Consider the following 25,414-nt stretch of genomic DNA (forward strand, 5'->3'; position numbering starts at 1 on the left):
GAAACTTAGTTATTAATTTATTTATGATCCTCTATGCATATGCCCCAGATATTGCACCAAAGCACTCTATTTCTGGGTTGAGTCTATGAAAAATTTGTAACCACGATTGTACATCTTGATTTCAATATGAACTGGGATGATGATAATCATGATGATGATAATGATGATGATGATATTTCTGTAATAATAATAATAATAGCTAATGTATATTGAGAATTTACTAAGAACTAGTCATTGGGGTAAGCATTTTACATATACCATCTCATTTAATCCTCACAACAACCCTGTGAGATTGGTACTATTATCCCTGATCTTCATAAGAAGAACTGAGGCTCAGAGAGGTTAAATAAATGCTTAAGTTCACTCATCTAGTAAGCAATAGGGATAAGATTTGAAAACTGGTGGTCTCTCCCCAGAGTCTGACTTCTTAATCATTAGGTGTCTGTAAAGAGAAGGCCTTTCACATAGACTAATTTGAGATGCCAAAAGGCTAAAGGAAGGAAAGGATCCCACCCCTTCCTGCCCCAGCAAGTGCATGTGTATTGCTTGTATGTGATTGTTTTGAACTTAAAGAGGCAGATACCACAGTCCTCTGGATAGGGAAGGGGTTATCCCCAGCATCATTCATTCAAGAAAGGGGAGGCCTTGAGTAAGAGAAAGAGGGAGAATTTGAACACCAGGCTAGATGAAAGGAGAGGTCTTGGACTGAGTGTTTGGACGGTGGATGTGCTAAGATAACAGGGACTCCCAACAGCCCACTATCTCCACCTCCTGAGGGAGGATAAGGAATTTAAAAGAGATCTATAGTGGACAGAAAGTTGGGGAAAAGTTATGTCTCGGTAAACTAAAAAATTGAGTTTCATGGTATGTCTTACATCTGTTTCATATTTAAATGTTCATGCTGTGTCAAAGACATGCTCAAAGATACCAAAGGAAGAGTCATATTTGGATCAAGCATTAAAGGAAAATCAGGATTTCCCCTTCCTTCTTGCTCTTTGGGCCAAAGAGAAGATTTTGCCAAGTGGAGGGGTGAATCTAGCAGGAAAAGGTCATATCACCTCATGCCATTGAGGAGGTCCAGCTTTCATTGCCAAATTCAGAAAATCAGTTTTGCTTTCTTTCTTTTTTTTTTTTTTAAGGAAGGAAATATTCTCCTCTCAGCATTTCAAAAGTATTTCCCCTACTATTTCTGCAATCTCCTAAATATTCATGTTCCTGCTAAAGACATTAAAGGCCACAATTAAATGCAAATGTTATCAAAACACCTTAGTTGACATTTAGCCCAGCTTAGTAAAATGGCACCAATTTCCACCCAGTAGCTGAAGCCAACGTCTGAGAGTTATTCTTGATTCCCTCATCTTTTCATGCAATGTGTCATTAAGATGTGTCAAACCCACCTTAAAACATCCCAAACCTGTCCTCTTCTCGCCATCATTCCAACCTCTTACCTGGGCTGCTGCAGTGCATTTCTCCTGGGTCCATTTCCTTCTACACTTGCCCCCTCTTAATTCATTCTCCACACTTCAGTTAGGGTGAACTTTTTACAACTTAATAAAATCACATCCCTCTGGTGCTCAAAATCCTCTAGTGTTTTCCCATTTAGAATAAATCCCAAACTCCTTACCCTAGCTTATAAAGCCTTCTATGATCTGGACCTGCCTATTCTTCAAAAGGCTTCTATTACTTGCCCCTTCAACCACCATACTCTACTGTGGACTATGAGCTGTTCTTCAAATGTGCCAAGCTCATTCCTGTGGTAGGGCACTCTGTACAAGTTGTTTTACCTCCCTAGATTTTCTTTCTCCCTGTTTTCACATGGCTGGTCCCCTGTTGTTCAGATTTTACTTTTACTGTTAGCTCTTCAGAGAAGACTCCTTCAGCCTCCCCACTAATGTGGCTGAGTCACTCACATCATTGTCTGTTCCTCCTGCTAGAAGGGGCTTTATGAGAGTGGGGGCTACATCTGTCTCGTTGACTGTAGTATACTTGAGGCTGAGAAATGTGCTGCCACATTGGAAGATTTCTCTGAGTCCTGGTGAAAGGAGAAACACACACTTATTATTAGCCATTATGATTCAGATCAATTCACATTATACCCAAGAAGGAATAGGACAGGGAAGTTTTTTACTGGGCATGAGGAGGGTGGAGATGATAATCAAATTGCATTTGTTTCACAATTAACATAGCTAGCCCTAAAGAATGGCAATAAAGATATTGATATTCAGGATTCTAAAGTTACTGTTTCCACCCCAGCAGTGACTACTACATAGTCTAAAATACAGGTGCTAATTAATTCACTGTCTACATGTACCACTTAGGATTGGCTAGGATAGCATGGTGGCAACATGTAACCCCCAAACCTCTCAGTGACTTAAACAGTTGAAGTTTATTTCTTGCTAATGATGTATATTCATTACCTCCACATATTGTGGGCCCTCAGTGACCCAATCAGATGGAGGAGCTACCATCCTGAACTTGTGTGTGGCTGTGCCAAAAGGAAAGGGAAAGAGAGTGTGCAGTGAATTACACCCATCTCACCTCTGCTCACATTTTATTTGCCAGAGCAAGTCATGTTACCAGGAAAATTTGGCTGGGTGGGGAAATGCAGAATAGCACTAATGACTACCACTGGACATCTGTCTAGCTAACAAACATAAAGTTTTCTTTTCTTCCTTCACGATATGTACATTTACTGCCTCCCAGAGGCAGAACACGCTAAAGTGCCATTCAGTCACAGCACCATGCAGGTCCAGTGTGGTTCCTTATGACCCAGAGATCTATGAACTATAAGACAAGTTACCTGTCCCCTATACATCTGATATGCAATGGCAAAAGCAAGAGCACGATAACTTCATAAATACTCCCATTCAGAAAGGGAAGGAAAGGGAGATACACAGGAATCACTGATCCATAGAAACCAAATGAATGTGCTGGGCAGAAGGGATGGTCCCCAGGTGATGGGAAATATTGCTTGATTAGGCTCCAAGTCTTCAACTCAAGAGAGATGAGCAGCTTTCCTACATTTGGCCTACAGAAGACTGGGGGCTCCAGGACAATTTAAAGTCTCACACAGTCACTTTGTCAGTCCAGGCTTGTTTCTTTTTCACCAGTATGTCTTTTTAAAATATTGAATAAGTTTCTGTGTTGGTTATTCTCTGCCCTTTAAATATATTCCCTTCTCTGCCTTATTCTGTGTCCCAGGAGCTGACCTCTGTGGACTGCATTATCCAGAATTCCTTATACTCTGGATTTTTGTTGGTTGGGCAAGTGGGAGACACAGGTAGGAAATTGGAGGGCAGGATTTGAGAGGGAGAGAGGTTGCAGTATTTATCCCTATCCTGACATTCCCTTCCTCAACCTTTTCACAATCCTGGCAGTGGCTGCCTTACTCAGCTGGTCTTAGCTCCTGTCTAAAGGTTTTTCTTCCCTGGCTCCAGACCTCACCAGGATCCTTCCGCACAGTGCTGTCCCTTTGTCCTTGAGGCCTAGGGGTGGCAAAGGTTTCCTGTGGTTGCTAATTCCTGAGTACCTCATCATTCCTAATCGGTACCTTACCTCTGATATGTTTCTGTAGACTACTTCTTTATTACATTTCCTTCAGTTACATAATTTGTGTATGCCATCTACTTCCTGCCAAACTGACAAAGCTTCATTTCTATTTGATTCAAACAACTAGATGTGTCAATGGCCACCCAAAGGTCTTCTCTTGACATATTTCTTAGATGTACCATATTTATATTCTTCTTTGCTCCCATGCCTCTCTCTTCCTCTTGACTTAATTTTGAAATCTTTGATGTCTGTGATACCTGGTCCAACTGAACTGAACCCATTTACTGGTTTTTGTGGAAACATCTTATTTCATTCAGTGATGTGATGGACATTTCCTTTTTTATTTTTTGAGACAGGGTCTTGCTCTGTCACCCAGGCTGGAATGCAGTGGTGGTATCTCCACTCATGAAATCTCTGCCTGCCGGGTGCAAGAGATTCTCCTGCTTCAGCCTCCTGAGTAGCTGGGATTACAGGCGTGTGTCACCAGGCCCGGCTAATTTTTGCATTTTTAGTAGAGATGGGGTTTCACCATGTTGGCCAGGCTGGTCTTGAACTCCTAGCCTCAAGTGAGCCACCCGCCTCGGCCTCCCAAAGTGCTGGGATTACAGGTGTGAGCCACCGCATCTGGCGGCCATTTCCTTTTATTAGTAGGTTAGGGCTGCTATCACAACATTTTAGACTGAGTGGTGTAAACCACAGAAATGTATATTCTCACAGTTCTGGAAGCTGAAAGTCTAAGATCAAGGTGTTGGCAGTTTGCTTTCTCCTGTGGCCTCTCTCCTGGGCTTGCAGATGCTTGCCTTCTTGTTGTATCCTTACATGGTATTTTCTCTGTGTATATATTTCTAGTGTATTAGGGTTCTCCAGAGAAACTGAACCCATAGGGAATCTGTCTGTCTATCTATCTATCTATCTATCTATCTATCTATCTATCTATCTATCTATATCTATCTATCTATCTATCTATCTATCTATCTATCTATCTATCATCTATCTATCATCATCTATCTATCTATCTATCATACAGAACTGGCTCACATGATTATGGAGACTGAGAAGTCCACAGTCTGCCATCTACAAGCTGAAGACTCAGGAAAGTGGGTGATACAATTCAATCTGAGTTCAAAGGCCTGAGAACCTGGAGAGCCAATGATGCAAATCCCAGTCCTAGGGCAGAAGATAAGATGAGATGTCTCAGCTTAAGCAGAGAGTCAGGAAAAATGGGTTGAATTCCCCCTTCCTTTGCCTTTTGTTCTATTCAGGCCCACAACACATAGAATGACATCTAGCTACATTGGGAGGGCAATCAACTTTGCTGAGTCCACTGATTCCAGTGCTAGTCTCATTGAGAGACACTCTCCCAGACACACTCAGAAAAATGTTTAATATGGGTCACCCAGTGGGCCACTCAAATTGGTACATAGAACAACTCTCACACCCAGCATTTCTCTCTCCTTATAAGAACTAGATTGGATTAGGGCCCCACCCAAACAGCTTCTTTTAACTTAATCACCCTTTTAAAGGCCATATTTCCAAATAGGGTTACATTCTGAGATGCTAGAGGTTGGAACTTCAACATGTGAATCTTGAAGGGTATAAAATTCATCCCATAACATCCTTGATATGATCCTTGACCCAAGGCAGAATTCCAGGTGACTTTTGCTTCAAAGCCTCTAGTTTCATCTTTTAACTGTTGAAGAGAGAAAATCACCTTCTGCAATCCTGCAGGTTCCCAAATTCCTGGACACTTCCTTTTTTTTTTGAGACAGTCTTGCTCTGTCGCCCAGGTTGTGGTGCAGTGACGCGACCTTGGCTCACTCCAACCTCCGCCTCCTGGGTTCAAGCAATTCTAGTGCCTTAGCCTCCCGAGTATCTGGGACTACAAGTGCGCATCACCATGCCCGGCTAATTTTTGTATTTTAGTAGAGATGGGAGGGTGGTTTCACTATGTTGCCCAGGGTGGCCTCAAACTCCTGAGCTCAAGTGATCCGCCTGCCTCGGCCTCCCAAAGTGCTAGGATTACAGGCGTGAGCCACTGCGCCCAGCCCCTATTTTCTTTTATTAATGTTTGCAACCTCCCTGATTGTTTCTGAAGTCATCTCTTTTTGTGGTGCCCTGTCAAACACAGTCATGCATCATTTAATGACAGGGATATGTTCTGAGAAATGCATTGTTTGATGATTTTGTTGTTGTGTGAACATTACAGGATGTACTTACACAAACCTAGATGGTAGAGCCTACTACACACTTAGGCTATATGGTATAGGCTATTGCTCCTAGGCTATAAACCTGGACAGCATGTTACTGTACTGAATGCTGTAGGCAATTATAATGCAGTGGTAGGTATTTGTATATTTAAACATATCTAAATATAGAAAAGACATGGTAAAAATACATTATAATCATATAGGACCGCTGTTATATATGTGGTCTATTGTTGACTGAAACATCATTATGCAGTGCATGACTGTACAGCCAATTATAATCAATACATATCACTAACACTGTTTTCCTATCTTATTCTCTAGAGCTACATTTTCTATCTTCCATGTTATCCCAGGCAACAGTTTTACCAACTGTTTTGCTACTGCATTACAACGATCACTATCATTCTCGTCTCCAGTGGCAGTCTGCTTGCTGTCTACTGCCCGGTTGTTAGCCTCTACCATATATTTTAGGCTTATTTGCTATGGTAGCACTCATGTCTAGGTACTTATTTCTGTATCATTCAAGATAGATGTTTTGCTGCCATAAAAATACACATTCCTTTCTTGCTTTGTTACTTGTCTGTCAGGTCTAAAATGGGTCTCTGGTAGTCACCCAGGGACCCAGACTGATGGAGAACCACAATGCCAGAGGGATAAGAGAGCCACTGCATCTTAAAACCTCTCCTCAGATATAGCACACGTCACTTTTTAAAAATAGTTTTTTGACCAAAGTGAGTCACTTGGGTGCTTTTCATTTAAAAGGGGCGGGAAACTACAGCCTTACCATCTGCTTGAGAAGAAAACCCCAAATTTTGGGTGAACAGCACTAATGATTTCTGCACAGCACCGATGCTCAGTACTTGGTATTTACTTCTGGAAATTTAGAAAAAGTAAACATTTAAGATCATCTGTGGCATAAATCATAGGTCCATGACAGTATTTTTGTTTTATAGATTCTGGGCCACTATTTCTCCCCTCACACACGCAAAAACAATATCTAGTTCCCTAAGGCCACAGAATTACATATTCAGCTCTATGGGTGTCAGCTGCCTATTGTGTGTCATTTAGTAATTTCCATACCTTTTCTTTTTTACAACTAAAGAAGTCCAAAAAGAGGTGTGAAAAGTCAGGTGAAACTCTCTTATGCTTTATTGTTCTTATGATACATATGATATGTGTCTTATTCCTTTCCAAATGCATTTTAAAGTGAAGTCATATTTCAATTTGTCATTTTCATAAAGCAAGAAAGATAGCATTTATTGTCATGCATGGCCAAGCAGACTGGCAGATGCCATTAACAAATGGTAAAAAATTCTTCTATGGCTCATTATTTCTATAAAGACTCTATTTTTTGGTTATTATTCCTGAAAAAGAACATAAACCCAACTATAAATGACAAAAAAATACAGTGGCCATCAAACCCAATTACAGTGTGTCTTTAGGGAGCTAGTGAATAAGTGAAGTTAATCACAATACCTCATATTCTGAAAAGACCTCATCACCCAGGGTACCAATTAAAGTAGTTTCCAGTCTAAAATAGATGTGTCTGTAACAGGAATCACTAACAATGGGTTAAAAATAGAACCAGGTACAAAACCTACAGTGGAAGAGTATGCATAAAATTAGATTGTTTTGATTAGGTACATCCTTTTCTCAGAAGCTTCTCCAGGAATAAATTACTTTGCTAAAAGTCTTTTCCCTATTATTCCATCCCTGTCTCTGACTCCAAGTGATTTTTCTAAAATACAAATCTGATCTTGTCATTTCTCTACTTAAAATTAATCCATAAAGAACTAGGTTGCTATCAGGAAAGAGTCCTGACTCCTTAACTCCTCAAGGTTTAATGCCTTAACCTCTGTAGACCAACCTATTAATGTCTGCTCTGGATTGAATGTTTGTTTCCCCCCTCAAATTTATATCCTAACTCCCAAGATGATGATAGTAGGAGGTTAGGCTTTTGGGAGGTGATAAGGTCATGAGGGCAGGGCCTCATTAATGGGCTTAGTGCTCTTATAAAAGAGGGCTCAGAGAGCTTGTTTGCTCCTCTACCATTTGAGGACACAGTGAGAAGGTGCCATCTATGAACCAGAAAGAGGGCCTTCACCAGACACTAACTCTGTCAGCTTCTTGGTCTTGGGCTTCCCAGCCTCCAGAACTGTGATAAATATATTTCTGTTCCTTTGTTTTGGTACTTTGTAACAAAGCAGTCTCAACAGACTAAGACAATGTTCCTCTTCGTACACTGGTGTCCCAGCCATTGAGCTAATTGCTATGTTTCATTACTGTTAAATGAAGTTTAGCCTTAAGCTGCCTCCTTACGTATTTTAAGTTGGGTCTAAAGCTTTCTCTGAACATCATGAACTATAACCTACAAGGAGTTGTATACAGACTGTAGTCTATGCCTGTGCCAATCACCAAGTTCCTCAAAGGTGGCCAGCTGTTCAAATTGTGTTCAGATAAGGCAAACGTCGAGCTGTAACCAATCCAGCTTTCTCTGTATCTTACTTTCCTTTTCTGTATGTCATTTTCCTTTTTCTGTCCATAACTCTTCTTCCACCATGTTGGCTGTGCTGGAGTCTCTGAGCCAACTCTGGCTCGACAGGCTGCCTGACTTGCGAATCGTTCTTTGCTCAGTTAAACTCTTTTAAATTTAATTCGGCTATAGTTTTTCTTTTAACAGCTGCATCCTTAACATTTGCTAGTCTCTTGAAGCTCTACTTAAGTGTTCCCTCTGCTCAAAAGTCCCCTTTGTTTTTAATTCCTCTAGGCCCTATCATCACCTCTAAGCATTTATTATTCATTATTGAGGTGGGTAATTTACATGTTTCTTCAGTTTTCTAGATTTGGGGCAACTTGGGTACAGCAATTTTGTCTTATAAAATAAATACATGTGTGTTTATAGCCCATCCCATTTTTACAAAGGCTTTAAGAAGAACAGTCTTACTTATGTCTCTTGTTTTTTTATATCCTAAGAGAAATACTCATTTTTTTTTTCTCATGTAACTTAGGCTATGGTGTTAAGTCAGATTACAGTGAAACAAATTTCTCACAGGGAGAATTTTTTTTATATATATATAGTTTATAAAGGTTCGCAAAGATATTCTACTAAGGTGGCATGTTGTTGAGGTGAAGCCCTTGGAGAAAGAAATGTTTGTGTCTCAGCATGTAGGTTGGCAGTATCTTATTTTCCAAATGAATTTTGGTGTTAACCATCCCATGAAAATACTCTTTCTAAAAACATAACTTGTAGAGTTATATTATATTCTGTCAAAATGTGTCTTAAGTATTATATGGAATGCCCACGAGGTCCCTTGGTTGGGGCCATTGTATGATTCTCTGTTGTATGCACAATGTGGGGGAGATGAAGTTGGGGAGGTGTACCATGAAACTATATGTATTTTAAGTTGGGCCTAAAGGTTTCTTTTTACATCATGAACTATAACCTAAATGGAGTTGTATACAGACTGTAGTTGACAATATCCCCATGTTGTCTGTATATCTGGATATTGTATATCTACATATCCGTATATCTGGATATACTCACTGTATTTACTTTAAGTTAATTCACAGTTCTTAGTGGAGCATGACTTTGATTGTCAGTGCCATTCCAAATCCCTTTCCTGATTCGCTCCGCCTACTGCCTACATCCTCCCCTGATTTACAGGTTCCTGACTGCTTTTCTGATGTCTTTTTATAGTTCTCAATCAATTAAATGAAAGAAATTTATCTGACAAAAATTTTGAAAATCAGCCTTGCCTGACCTTCCCTTGCCTTGTTCTTCTGCATTGGCAACATGGTCATTCTCTGAGTGCTTTTTTTTTCTTTCACATATTTGCCCTGAGCTCTGGCTTTTTTTTTTCTTTCACATGTTTGCCCTGAACTCTGGCTTTTTTTTTTGTCTTTCACATATTTGCCCTAAGCTCTGATCAGGGGAAGCTCTGACTGCCCTCGCCTTCCTGACTGCTGAGTCACAGGTTTACTCCATCCATAGAACTCTTTGGATTTAAGTGGCCCCCTGCCTTACTGGTACTTCTGGTTTCAGTATGTTTTTGGTCCTACCACCACCAGACACTCCTAATCCCTTCCACATCTTTTCAGAGATCCTTGTCCTGATATACTGATTTATTGTGCAATCCTGGGTAATTTATTTAACCTTTCTGTTTCTTAGTTTTCCTGTTTTACAAAGATGAGCCTTGATAAGCCCCAAACTGCCTTCACACACCTTGTGAGGATCAAGTAAGATAAAGTTTGTGAAAACACTTTGTTGAGTGAAAAGTGCCAAACTAACGTAAGATATTATTTTTATTGCAACACTGTTTTCATTGAAACATCATTCCTAGATGTCGTTGTCTTTATACAGAGCTATATGGTTTTAAAAATATTGATTTCTAGTTGGATAGACTAGGATATATATAAGAAGGAAAATAATGGTAACTATTGTTATTGACCATATACCATTTGCCAAGTACTGTGCTAGGTGTTTTTGGTCTTATCTATTTTAATCTTTACATCTATTCTGCAACGTAGGTTTTACAGAGACTCAGAGACATAAAGTATCTTGTCCAAAAATATATAGTTTGTAAGTCACAGAACAAAGGAGTGTGTTCACTTCTGTTTTATTGCAGAGCTGTGATGTTCAACATACGCCTTCCTTGAGATGCTGATATATTCCAAATAGTTTTTGCATTTTTTTCTGGTAATATCACGAATAGGTTTCCATCCTATGTACTCCCTGCTCATGACAATCATGATGTATTGGGCAGCCTTTTAGGATGCTAACCAACAATCCCCACCTCCTGGTAATAAGATTCTGTAGTCTACTCCCCTTGAGTGTGGGTTGGACTTAGTAACTTGCTTTTAGTGAATAGAATACAACAAAGGTGATGGGATATCACTTCTGAAATTAGTTTACAAGAGACCGTGACTTCTGTCTTGCTGGCATTTGCTTGCTTCCTCAGTTTAAGGAAACTAACTACAGTATTCTGAATTACCCTATGGAAAAGCTCATACGACAGAGAACTGGTGGCAGCCTCTGACAACAGCTGCCAAGGACCTGAATCCTGCTGACAACTGGTGAATGATCTTGGAATCAGATCTTATCCCAGCTGAATCTTGAGATGACTGGAGATACAGCTGACACCTCAATTTTATCCTGTAAGAGACCATGAGCTAGATAGAGGACCCAGCTAAGCCATGCCTGGATTCCTGAACAACAAAATTGTGAGACAGTAAATGTTGTTTTATCCAGCTACTGCATTTCAGGGTAATTTGATACACAGCAATAGATATCCAATACACATGGTATGTACCAAGAAGTATTATTTATGAGACTCTGCTGTGCAAATTACTGATGAATGAAGAAATTATCTCTGACATGTCCAATTTTCTCACCTAATAAGCAATACCTAATAATAGCTGAAATTGGTACTCATGTCACTCTGAGTCTATGGCATTACTTACTATGCCATGCTGCTGTGCAAGGGCCTTTAGTGGAGGATGAGGGTTGGCAAGGCTGCTGTTTTAATGCTCAACGTACAAGTGAAAACAAGTATGACTGTTATATCTGAAGATAGATTGGTAGCAAATACTTTATAGGCCGTGTGTCTTAGGGGACTTCTCAAATAATAACAGTTAAGTTAGCTGTTGCTCTGCTTGGATATATAGGTACTATGACCAAAAGCAGAGATTAATTTTTTTTTTCTGAAAGGAGTCAGATAGTACATATTTTAGGCATGGCAAGCTACATATGGCCTGTGTTGCACATTATTCAATTTTTAAAATAAGCCTTTAAATTTTTAAAAGCTTTCTCAGCTCAGAGGTCTTATAAAAACAGTCTATAGGTCATATTTGGCACAGGCTGTAGTTTGCCACCCCGACTAAAGTTAAGGTAACCCTCAAAGACCATGGATTAATTTAAGTATAGTTCTTTATAGGATTCCAAGAGTGAATTAAGCCCCATTGTCCTAAGTCATCTATTGCATGTAATAAATTAACTTATCACCTGTGGATCTTGAATGGTGTTTGCTATATAAATACTTGAAAAGATTGAGTAAATAATCACTCAGAATATTTTTGTGCTTTGTGGTTCAGATGATAAGCTCTGGTTAGGAAAAGCTAGTGGCACACATACTCATACGATTATTTATTCAACAATCATTAAATAAGCAGTAACTATATGCTAAGTGTTACATTATGTGCTGTGAAATTATCTCAAAAACATCACCATCATACAGAGTGAACTGCAAGAAATTTTGAAAATAACTTAATTTCTGAAGTCATGCTCTAGCAGAAACAATGTGATGAGCCTAATAACTGTTTCTCTTTCACTTATGTAATATCCTTGCTACAGGATAAGAGCATTTTTTTTTCTCCACGAGGCTGTGATCTGTGCAGACCTATTGATAGTTGTCTGAGAAATAATAAGACCCCCTAGCAATATATGTCTTTAGTAGACCCAGATTAGACCTAATCTTTACCCTGTCACTAACTATGTGACTTCTAGCAATTACTTAACCTCTCCAAGATACCATCTCACCATCAAATGGAGAAAATAATAATACTTATTCCAGTGGATTGTTGTATGAATTTAAATGAGATAAAACATGTAAAGCACTTGGGCATAATGCTTCACAAGTAGAAAAAGCTCTGCAGAAGTACAGGCATACTTTGTTTTCTTGTGCTTTCCTTTCTTGGGCTTCACAGATACTGTGTTTTTTACAAATTGAAGATTTGTGGTAACTTTTCATTGTTCAAGTCTATTGGTGCTATTTTTCCAACAGCATGTGCTCACTGCATGTCTTTCTGTCACATATTAGTAACTACTGCACTATTTTAATAATATTGAAAAATTTGAAATTATTTATATGAAATAATTTTGAATAAATTAACAAAAGTCTTCAAATAATTTTGATTAAATTATTATATAAATAAAAATTATTTCATAATAATGAAAAATATTTTTTCATTATTATTGTGGTGATCTGTGATCAGTGATCTTTGATATTACTATTGTAATAGTTTTGGGGCACCGTGAACTGCCATAATTGAATAACATAATTGATCAATGGTGTGTGTGTTCTGACTGCTCCACTAAATGGCCATTTCCCCATCATTCTGCCTCTCCTCAGGCCTCCCTGAGACACAACAATATTGATATTGGCCAGTTAATAACCACACAATGGCTTCTAAGTGTTTAAGGGAAAGGAAGAGTTGCATGTCTCTTACTTTAAATAGAAAGCTAGAAATGATTAAGCTCAACAAGGAAGACATATCGAAAGCTAAGATAGGCCAAAAGCTAGGTCCCTTGCACCAGTTAGTCAGGTTGTGAACATAAAGAAAAACTTTTTGAAGGAAATTAAACGTGTTACTCCAGTGAACACATGAATGCCAAGAAAGAAAAACAGTCTTATTGCTGATATGGAGAAAGTCTGATGGTCTGGATAGAAGACTGAACCAGCCACAACATTCTGTTAAGCCAAAGCTTAATCCAGATCAAGGTCCCAACTCTTCAGTTCTATGAAGGCTGAGAGAGATGAGGAAGCTGCAGAAGAAAAGTTTGAAGCTAACAGAGGTTGGTTCATGAGGTCTAAGAAAAGAAACCATCTTTATAACATAAAAGGGTAGAGCCGAGCAACAAGTGCTGATGTAGAAACTATAGCAAGTTATTCAGAAGATCTAGCTAAGATAATTTATGAACGTGGCTACACTAAACAACAGATTTCCAAAGAAGACAAAAAAAACCCTCTCTTGGAAGAAGATGCCATCTAGGACTCTTATAGGTAGAGAAAATAAGTCAATGCCTGGTTTCAAAGCTCCACAGGATAGGCTGACTGTCTTGTGAGGGGCTAATGCAACTTGATGACTTTAAGTTGATGCCAGTGCTCATTTGCCATTCCAAAAATCTGAAGGCCCTTAAGAATTATGCTAAATCTATTCTGCCTGTGCTTTATAAGTGGAACAACAAAGCCTAGGTAAAGGAAATCCGTTAACAGCATAGTTTACTGAATATCTTCATCTCACTGTTGAGACACATTGCTTGGAAAAGAAGATTCCTTTCAAAACATTACTGCTCATTGACAATGCACCTGGTCACCTAAGACCTCTGATGGAGATGTATAAGGAGATTAATGTTATTTTCATGCTGCTAACACAGTGTCCTTTCTGCAGCCCATGGGTCAAGTAGTAATTTTGGCTTTCAAGTCTTATTTTTTAAGAAATGCATTTCATAAGACTATAGCTGCCATAGATAGTGATTTCTTGATGAATCTGGGTAAATTGAAAACCTTCTGGAAAGGATTTGCCATTCTAGATGTCAGAAAGACCATTCATAATTTATGGGAGGAGGTCAAAATATCAACATTAACAGGAGTTTGGAAGAAGTTGATTTCAATCTCCGTGGATGCTTTTGAGGGTTCAAGACTTCAGTGTAGGAAGGAACTGTAGATGTGGTGGAAATAGCAAGAGAACTGATATTATAAGTTCAGCTTGAAGATTGAACTGGATTCCTCCAATCTCATGTTAAAACTTGAATGGATAAGAAGTTGCTTCTTATGGCTGAGCAAAGAAAGTGGTTTCTTGAGATAGAATCTACTCTTGGTGAAGATACTGTGAACAGTGTTGAAATGACAACAAGGAATCTGGAATATTACATAAACTTAGTTGATAAAGCAGTGGCAGGTTTTAAGAGGAGTGACTCCAATTTTGAAAGAAGTTCTCTTGTGGGTAAAATGTTATCAAACAGCATCATACACTACAGAGAAATCTTTTGTGAAAGGGAAATTCAATCAATGTGACAAACTTCATTGTTGCCTTATTTTTAAAAAGTGCTGTAGCCATCCCAACTTTTAGCAATCACCATCCTGATCAGCAGTGGTCGTCGAGGCATGACCCTCTACCAGCAAAAGATTAGGACCCATTCAAAGCTCAGATGATCATTAGAATTTTTTAGAAATAAAGTATTCTAAAATTAAGGTAAGTACATTTTTTAGACATAATGCTATTGCACACTTAATAGATTGCAGTATAGTATAAACATAACTTTTAAATGCACTGGGAAACAAAAAAAATAGTATGGCTCCTTTTATCGTGTTGTCTACTTTATTGCAGTGGTCTAGAACTGAACCCACAATAACTTCAAGTTATGCCTTGTAACTATTATTGTTTTCAGGCTCACTTCCATGATGTCAGGGGCATCAGATACATGCTCTTATTTTTTTCTAAAGTCAGATCCAATACTACAGCCAATAATTCTGTATGAGATGTATTAATAGAAAGGAAAAATCTATAGTTTTCTCTAATTGCATTGGTCTTCTCAGAGAACTGGGCACAGCTATGGGGGGTAAAAAATGCCTAACAGACAATCTCACATCTTGAAAATATTTTGTTTTAGAAGGATAGTTTGATTTTTTTCCTCAATGTAATAAGTTGGCTGCAAAGAATGGGGAAGGAAGGTGGGGGAAGCATAAATTTCTGATTTTAATTTTTTTTTGTTGTTTATTTTTAGAGCTTCTCTCTTACAGAAAAAAAGTGTTTGCTTTTTTGGATTCTGAAGTAAAAATAACAGAACGAAGCCTTAGTGAATTCTTACACTGTGCCAGGCTCTGAACGCTTTATGCTCAAACAGCCCTCTGAAATAGGAAAGCTTTTATCCTTCATAGTTTTATAAATATGAAATTTGATGCACAGATTGCCTGTGGAACTTACCCAAGGTCATCTGGCCTGTGTGTCAGTAGCCCAACTATGAATCCAGGTAGGTTTACTTCAGAGCCCAGCTCTTAATTCCAATACTGTACCACTGTTATATAACAGAAAGATTTTCTGAGTTACAGATGCAATTTTAAATATTCTTGTAGTCACACTTAAAAAAGGAAAAAAGAAATGGGTGCAATTAATTTTAATAATATATTTTTATAGAACCAACTATGTCTAAAGTATGACCGTTTCAATATGTAATCAATATAAACATTTTAATGAGATATTTTGTATTTTTTCATACTTCACTTTTAAATCCAATGTGTACTAAATGCTTCTGCAGATCTCAATCTGGACTTGCCACATTTAAATGCTTCATAGCCACACAGGGCTGGTGGCTGCCCCACAGAAAGCACAGCTTCACCACCTGTGCAGCTAAAGTCACTTGACATTCTATTTATATCTTCTATGTTTACATAATCTTTATTCTTTTTGTTTTGGTATCTTCAAGAATGTAGAGACCAGAGCACTAAAACTGAAAGTAACTTTGGGGGCCGGCGGGGAAGGAAGAAAACCCGTAGTAATATTGTTATTGTCTAGGGGTTTCTAATAATGCCTACAGAAACTGATGCTCTTAAGTGCATTTTCTCAGATTTCTGAAATCTTTTGAGTTCCATCGCATGCCCATTTAAGAACATGAGGCTCATTTACCATATTTCCCCCTTGGCCAAGCAGAAATCTAAAAATAAACTCTTAGTTCTTAGGTTTGACCTAACTCTTTATATAAATATCCGTTTGCAGTTGTTATTTTAGAAAAAAATTCAATCCCCTAAGTCTTTTGGTTGTAAAAACTTTAGGAAACTGATTTCTCTCCTGAACACTTCCTTCCTCTAAACCACATAGAGTTTGGGATGTGGGGGAAGGAAGCAACAGTCACATTTTATTTTGTTTTTTGTTTTTCCCACAAGAGAACAAAAGAGACAACCCCCACTCCACAAAATTTTTCTGCCATTTCCCTTTTCACCACCAAATTTTAAATGATGATTCGTGTGTGAAAAATTGGTCCCTTGATATAAAGTTGAACTGTAAACTTTGTAGAGCTTTGGTCTGAAAAAGAACATCTTATCAAGTTTGGAAGTGCCCTATGGAAAACTGCCATGTCACATTTTCCCCTATCTGTATCTCTGCCAATGTTTCCCCAACACCCGATGCACAGCAGACAGCAATAGAGAGTGCTTGTTGAAGTAAATTTATTTTAATTAATCGGGGGAAATTCGATACAAATTTTGGATTCACTATTTTAAAAGAAAAGTGGTTATTTCCAAGTATATTGATGGAAACAGGAGAAATATTTGCATGAGAAAGGAATGATTTGTGAGGAAGAAATGACCTAAAGATGAGTTGGAAACTACTGGAACTTACAAGGCTCATCAGCTTCTAGGGGGTTCCTCCTTGACCCTATCTTTAAATGAAATTTTAATATAAACAAAATGTAAAAATTAAAAATAAAACAAAATATTTAAAAATACGTGTACAATTTTGGTCAAGAGAGATGTTAAGGTAGGTAGGAAACTTAGCAAGAAAACATGGTTATATTTAACTGGATTAGAATGAAGGAATATATATATATGTGTGTGTGTACATATATACATATATAGTCATGCATTACTGAACAATGGGGATACATTTTGAGAAATAAATCATGAGGTGATTCCACCACTGTGCAAACATCATAGAGTGCTTACACAAACTTAGATGGTATAGCCTACTACATGCCTATATGGCATAGCCTATTGCTTCTAGGCTATAAACCTTTGCAGCTTGTGTCTTTACTGAATACTGTATGCAATTGTAACACAGTGGTAAGTTTTTAATATGTAAACATATCTGAATATAGAAAAGGTAGTGCAAAAATACAGTATTATAATCTTATAGGACCAATAATCTTACAGGAACACCATCGTAAAAGAGGTCCAACATTAACTGAAATGTCATTATGCGGTGCATGACTGTGTGTGTGTGTATTTGTGTGTATTTGAAGACATATCTTATACAAAACAATGGATTGGGAAAAATATATGCAGTCAGAATGCCATCAGAAGACATGTAAGTGATATTCCTAATGTACAAATGACTACTAAAAGAAGTTGTAAATAAAGAAAAGAAAATGGACCACAAACATTGTATTTTCACTAGTGAATCAAGGAAATGAAAAATATAAGAAAATTAGATGGAATATTTCACACACCAGATAAGCAAAAATTTAAAGAAGAAAAGGTAACACTGTCCAACATTAGTGAAGTAGGCCCTCTACTTAGCTGCTGGGAGTGTGACTTGCTCAAACCTTTTTAGAAATTAAACTGGAAATGGCTATTACAATTTAAAACATCATACACTTTTATTTAGCAATCCCAATTGAGGAATTACCAGTACATAAACACATGTCTATTAAAGGGTTTATTACTTATAAAGTAAAAGCTCTGTAATAAACAGGTGATTTTTCAGGTGGCAAAAACCTGAAAACAAGTTGAATGTTCATTACAGAGGGAATAGTTGAATAAATTATGATATGCTAATAATATGGGACATTATAGATCTATTAAAAATAATGATGGCCGGGCACGGTGGTTCATGCCTGTAATCTCAGCACTTTGGGAGGCCAAGGCAGGCGGATCACAAGGTCAGGAGTTCGAGATCAGACTGGTCAACATGGTGAAATCCCATTTCTACTAAAAATACAAAAATTAGCTGGGTGTGGTGGCACGTGCCTGTAATCCCAGCTATTCAGGAGGCTGGGGCAGGAGAATCGCTTGAACCCAGGAGGTGGAGGTTGCAGTGAGCCAAGATTGTACCACTGCACTCCAGCCTGGGCAACAGAGCAAGACTCCATCTCAAATAAATAAATAAAATAAATAAAAATAAATATAATGAGATTTTGATGCATTATATAGGATGGTTAGTTTTGAGTGGCAGGACTCTTGAGATTCTCCTGGCTTTCCCCAAATCACAATCTGGAGGAGAAAAGAGGGGCTTCCTCTTCCTGTCTCAAAAGCTATGCCTACCAAGCCTCACCCTTCCCATCCATACACAGAAATTTTTCTCTCAGTATCCAGTGGCCATGATTGGGACATTTAGTCTCTGTTTCAGGCCCAGTGTGGTGACTCACACTTGTAATCCCAGCAGGTGGAATGTGGAAAGGTGAGGCAGGAGGATCACTTGAGCCCAGGAGTTGGAGGCTGCAGTGAGCTATGATCACACCACTCACTCCAGCCTGTGCAACAGAGCCAGACCCTGTCTCTAAAACAAAACAACCAACAAGCCTGAGCTTCAGCAGCATTAGTGGTGGGAAATCAGGCCTTCCTATGGCATCTTCCCAGTGGGAGGTAACTTTCGCTGTGTGGTTTGAGGGACAAATCAACAGGGCACCCAGGAAGGTCTGTCCCATCCTGGTTTGAGAAGCCCCACTGTGCCTTCATCCAAAAGGAAGATCCAAGTACACACTTGGCTTGGGTTCTCCCCACTCCAGTTATCTTCTGGTTTCAGTCAGGCTGAGTGCCTGGCATTAATTAGGTACCTCAAATCTATTGCTTTTTCCTTTCATCTCATGCTTTTTAAAACTATTACAAAACTATATATATTTTTTTAAAAACTGTTAATGTTAATTGAATATAAAATCCTAATGAGTTTAATTTGGTTATATAGTTATTTTAAGGTAGTGGAAATACAAAATGACACCATAATTTTAAAAACTGGTGGAAGGGTCAATAAGTCATCTGGCCTTATTTGGTTAGAATGCTCAAACAGAGAATTTGTACCTGAAAACATAAAGTGTAATTAAAAAAAAAAGCCAAAAAACAATTTTAAGTAAATATAGTAGACTTTATAGATATTTCCATGGACTGATAGCTACCAACAACATTAACACTAGCTATTTTTGCTCAAAACATTTTATCAAAGTATCTTTCATACCTGTGTGTAGGTTGTATAAAATCATAATTACTATTAAGGTCATATCTTCTCATATATATCTTAGAATTTAAAGTGATATTAATAAGCTGGATAATTTCCTTTAGGTAATAAATTTAACTTCAAAGAACATTTGGTGGCTTCAAATAAGAGTCTTCCTTTTAGGACATTGATTTGTCACTGTTCCAAAGTATGTGATGTTGACTTTGAAGGCAATTCCAAAAGAGGAGTTTCCAAAAATATTTGGACAATGATAACATCAATCAAATTAACCCACAGCCTCCCAAGATGACTACTTAGACTGAAACAACATTCATTTAAATGCAAAACTCTGGCATGTTTGTTAAAAATTAGTAACAATATATAATCAGACTCGAGAGAGAGTGAAAGAAGATAATTGAAAGTGGCTGGGCATTGTGGCTCATACCGGTAATACTAGCATTTTGGGAGGCTGAGGTGGGAGGACCACTTGGGCCTAGGAGTTCAAGGTTGCAGGGAGCTATGATGGCACTCTGCACTCCTGCCAGGGTGAGAGAATGACACACTGTCTCTAAAACAAACAAACAACAAACAAAAGAAAGAAAGCAGGCAGTTGAAACAATTCAGGAGTGGGGAAGCTTCCACCTTCTTGTGGTGAGGCATCAAAAATTTTAATGGTTTCTGCTGTTAAAATCTCCATTTTCTTGGCCTTGTTCTAAAATGCTAGGGACTGTGTTTCTATTTTTATTTATTTCTATGTTTACATTTTCAGGCCAGCAGTTAAATTCCTTTATTCGTTCATTTTTACGTCATTTTAAATAGAGTGTTTTAGGCAAAACTCGTCTCTAATTTTATTCCATAAAGTTGCTCTCTTCTTGAGAGTCCATAATTATAGTTTCAGGGCAGATAATGTTTTTCAATAAAGATTAAAATGAGTATTTTTTTCAGGTTTCCACCCTGGGCTGCTGTGTGTCCTACAACTCCAGGGGTAGGCTTGCCTTGCTCTTTTCAGATGACCCTGCACACACCACTTACTCCCAGTACACACAAATGGTACTCCCTGGGCCTGGGGATGCAGTAGCTTTGTCATACCTAATGTTATTTGTTGTGCTATATGTTTAAATCTTTAAAGCCTGAGATCCAAAGAGGAGCTTGCATAGCCATAATTATAATTTTTATATGGTTCTAAATACTTTGTCCACGATACTTCAAAAGTGATGTTCATGCCTAATGAGATTATTGTAAATAAATTATATTTTATTTTTACAGAAGAGTATGTTATTTATAAAATATGAAGCTAGAAAAAGATGCCACTTATTTTCAAAAAGATATATCAAGGAGAGCAAACGTGGAGCACAGATGTCAATCATGGAGTCAGGCAACTTCTTCATTGATTGCTTCATGAAAACACATAGTGTTTAGAGGATTTCTGTCCAAGTAAAGCCATTTAATAAATAACTCCTATCCCAGAAATAGTGTTCAGAAATCTCCATTCTGATTTTCAATAGTCCCCAGCTTCTCTTGCAGTTCAGTTGGCCTAGATGAATGCTCCACCAATGACCACAAGCAGAGGAACAAAGCGAGCTTCAGACCAAGGCTGCTAACGGTCTCAATAGGTTCCCTCCATGTCTCTTCCCTGCTGTAGTAGCCCAGGAGACTCTATGCTCCAGACTTTGTTGTTCCAAGATGAGGAAAGGCTTCCTGACAGAATCAGACCGTGATGTGAGCTGATCTAGTATAAAACCTTTGTTGGATTACTCTACTGAGATTTGAGGGTCAATTTGAGACCATTAAGGCCCAGCCCATCCTAAGATAACAAAAGATATGGTATTTGTAGATAGGGTATTTGATCAAATTATTACAAAACAATATGATCTGGGAAAACATGATCCATGTCCCCTTTAATTCTCTGCCTTTAGAGATTGTTGTGTAGTGTGTTTCACTTCAGGGATTTATTAAATAATCTGTGGAATGGGTACGTAACTACAAAATATACTATATATTGCACCACTTTCAAAGAATCGTGGTATAATAAAATATCCAGCATTTTAAATTATATGGAAGAGAATTCACTTTACCATATATCTTAGGTTCTAAGTCACACCTGATTCCACATCTTAACCCTCTAACATTCAGATACATCTTACACACAATAGCATCTTAGATTTGATGAAAGATTTTATTTTTTAGCACTTGGAAGCACATTTAGATCCTCTATAACCTTCAGTTTATTATTATATAACTAGATTATCATTAACCTGTAATAATACTTGTTAATAGAGTGTCACACCATGATCTTTTTAAGTTGCAACAGCTACCGTAAAGCTGTTTCTTATACCTGTTCTGAATGTTCCATCCTGACTAACTCTCCATTTTTTGGAGTTCCGATCCTATCACGTGTTTCTTCCATTTTTACCCTTGCTTTTTACATGAGACTTTGCCCTCTGCATTGCTTTTCCAGCTACAACTTTTGTATCTTAACCACATTCTTCTTAAAATGTGGTCTCACAGAAGATTCAGTTTCCTCCTCTTCTTGCTCACCCTGGGCCTTGGACCCAGGGGCCATGCTCCTTTGCGCTCAGTGAGGCCTCTTATTGCTGAGTCTTCTGCTGTGTTTATTCAAGCCCCGTGGTTCTTCTACATAAAAACCTCAGTGCAGTTGGGGAGAAGGTAGTAACAGCAATAGATTGCAAAAAACATCATTGCCTTCTTTGCCAAAGTTAGGTTTAATAATCAAACTTCATAACACTCTGGAAATTCCAGGAATACTTGAGTTATCAAGCAATTCTCACAATTATTGGCCTCTTCAGAGGACCCAGAATCCCCAGGTAAATACAGTCTGAAAAATCTTGTTCATAAGTTTATCATTTAACAAATAGGCACCTTTAAACTTACCACACATAGTTTTATAGACTCAGCCTTGAAGCCACTAGCTGATACTCTGAGATCCTGTAGGAAATTACTACTTCATAAAGGTACTTTTTCCCCTAGAGAACCAGGATTAATATTTCAATAAGTTTTTTGAAAATACCATAGTAGTAATTTTTTTCCTTAGCGAAAATAAACTGAAGTGGGACCCAAAAAAATCCTTAATGTTTATTAACAAAAGAATAATTACCTATGTTATTTTCAAACTTTGTGATCGAATGAAACTATTAAAATAAAAACTAGAAAGCCAATGTTGATACATGAAAGATTACCATGAAATAATGTAAAAGAAAGCAGAGCGAGAGTTTTCTCTACTTTAAGGTTAAAATCACAGCCACAGTTCCAGAGTAAGGACTTTAGCTGTGGGGGTTGCTTTGAATTCAACTTAATCTAAACATTCTCTATTTTTTTAGATGGACTAACTGGGGAGTGAGTGCTGTTGGGGATTCTATTTCTGTGACAACTTAAATAGCACTTCCAGAGAGGCAATAGTTGAACATATTGGGGTTTGTGACTGGTACTGTCACTGAGACTCAAAAGAAATATGGGCTAGGGAGGATGGAGAGGGTACAAGGGCTGTACATGTTGCTATTGGGAAGTTCGCCAAATAAGCCAGAGAGAGCACCATGATTCACAAGCTTGGTGCAGCGACACTGGTAGAGGTTTGGGTGAGAGGTGAAGACAGAAGGCAAGGGTAGAGGCCATTTTGATTGCAATATTTAGCGAATATCACTTGGATTTTCTTCAAACTCAACCTCTCTCCATAGCCTTTTTCCCCCATTCTCAAGCACTTGTGCCAAGTTTGAAGAGAAGCTAAAAATGGAAAAGAAGTCACATAAATGAGCTGAACAATGTGTGTGTGTGTGTTTGTGTGTCTGTGTGTGGATGTGTGCGTGCTACAAAGAAGGTAAGAACTTTCTGTCTTGTATTCTAAAAAGAAGTTTTGATAATGTTAAGAGTAGAACCATTTTTCTATTCAGAGTAGTAAAGGCTGGTATAGAAGTGAGGCCAGACTCATTTCTATTACAGAGACTCAAGCTGTGGTCAGAACAGATGCAATTAGACACAAGAGAGGAATGGCAGGGCCATTTGGAAACACATGGTTCCTGAATTAAATGGGAGAATACCTATTTTGCCACTGCATTTTTAATGTGTATATTTACTACATATGGTCTAGGGAAACATGAGTTATATAACTACATAAAGATACACATAGCAGAAGACGCTGACTAGGACTATTCTTAAAGTCCTGGAACATGTGAGAGTACTTTGAAGTTGTAGACTGTATACATTAGTTGTTAAAAACTTGGGCTTTAGAACAAGACTACCTGGGTTTGAGTCCTGGTTGCACCACTTCCTGATGTAACCTTCAGCAGATTCTGTAAACTTCTTTGTGCTTCAGTTTCTTCATCTTTAAAATGTGGTTGTGTGAGAATTAAATAAGCTAATACATATAACACGATAAGAATGGTTTCTGGCACGCAAAGTTTAGCTGTGAGGTGGTAATAATGATTGTGATCATGGCAATGACTAGGGCTCAAAGCTGATGAAATAAAGGCCAGTTAATGACCTGTATTTCAAAGAAAATATCCAACAATTGGATCTAGGCATCTCTATAACTCATTTAGAAGTCTGGCCTTGTGAGCTTCAGTGACTACGTAAAAACTCTTTGCCTTCTCTCACAGACGTATTACATACACACACACACACACACACACACACACACATATATATATATATATATATATATTTGAGACAGAGTCTTGCTCTGTTGCCCAGGCTGAAGTGCAGTGGCATGATCTTGGCTCACTGCAACGTCTGCCTCCTGAGGTTCAAGCAATTCTCCTGCCTCAGCCTTCCAAGTAGTTGTGATTACAGGTGTCTGCCACCATGCCTGGCTAATTTTTGTATTTTTAGTAGAGACAGGGTTTCACCATGCTGGCCAGGCTGGTCTTGAACTCCTGACCTTGTGATCTGCCCACCTTGGACTCCCAAAATGCTGGGATTACAGGCATGAGCCACTGTGCCTGGCCTACGTATATTATTTGGGGGTACTTCTGGGTACTGTTAAAAGAATGCAGAACAGTCGTAACACAATAGTGATTTACATTTTGCTCACATAAAATCCATGTGTGTATTATTGGTCAGCAATGGCTTTTCTCTATGGAGTCAATTAGGAATCAAAGCTTCTTGCATTCTGTATCTTGACCATCCCTCAGGGCATTAAAGTCCTCTTCATCCAACTGCAGAAGAGAGCAGAGAGAAGTTACCGCTTCTTAAAGGCTTGGGCCTGGTGCAGATACATCACCTTCATTTGTATTTCATTGGTAAGACCAAGTCACATGGTCCTACCTACATGACAGGGGGACTGGGAAACACAGTCTCTGAATGGGTCATGGTCTCTTAGAGACATATATACATCACAAAAGGGGAGCATGCATTTTCATAGGCAGCTGGCTCTCCCTTCAACAAAAGCAAAGAGGGAGAGAGATTTGAAGAGAAATCGTGAATTGCAAGAAGGGGACAACAGGCACCTCATTCTTGACTAAATGTTTATTGAGCTGCAGAACTGATAGAGCCACCTGACACATCCCCTGGACAGAAGGTGAGGGAGATCTCAGGAGATCTTGATGTTTTTTCCCTGGAGTTAGGGGTCCAAATGTGAACATGAAGACTGGTGCTTATTTCTCACCCGGTCATTTCATAAGGCAGAAGCCTCACTGGAGTAGCTGCATCAGTGGAGTCACCAGGGTTGTAGGTTACATGGGAGGAACATGAAGGGAACGTGGCCACCTGATGGACTAACTCCTAGTCCATCAGGGTTCCCACACAAGGACCTCAGGAGCTGCCATGGCTCAAGATCCTGTCTCAAAGAAACAACAACAACAACAACAAAAGAAGGTGCATAACACTTGAGAAAGAGGCAGCAGAAAATATAGATGATATGGAGCTGTTCAGATGATGCCCTCCCCTATGGAGGGGTTTGGAGGCATAGGTCCCTGTTGTAGCCAAAAGAGAGATGTGGTTGATCCTCTCCGAAGGGTTATTAAGTAAAGGAGAGATCACAGCAAAGCTGAAGATTGCCCCTAAAAAAT

General features: G+C 38.5%; 1 long non-coding RNA gene across 1 annotated transcript; it reads right to left on the minus strand.

The window, feature by feature from the left end:
• LOC107975305 (uncharacterized) lies at positions 1-23,823 on the minus strand. Its single transcript, XR_001718730.3, has 4 exons — positions 23,648-23,823; positions 15,459-15,549; positions 6,541-6,629; positions 1-2,032 (listed from the first exon to the last, which is right to left on the minus strand). It is a non-coding gene; the product is annotated as an uncharacterized LOC107975305 (long non-coding RNA).
• Positions 23,824-25,414: the final 1,591 nt, after the last annotated feature.

This window comes from Pan troglodytes, chromosome 5 (genome assembly GCF_028858775.2).
Source record: "Pan troglodytes isolate AG18354 chromosome 5, NHGRI_mPanTro3-v2.0_pri, whole genome shotgun sequence".
In the NCBI taxonomy this organism is placed as follows: domain Eukaryota; kingdom Metazoa; phylum Chordata; class Mammalia; order Primates; family Hominidae; genus Pan; species Pan troglodytes.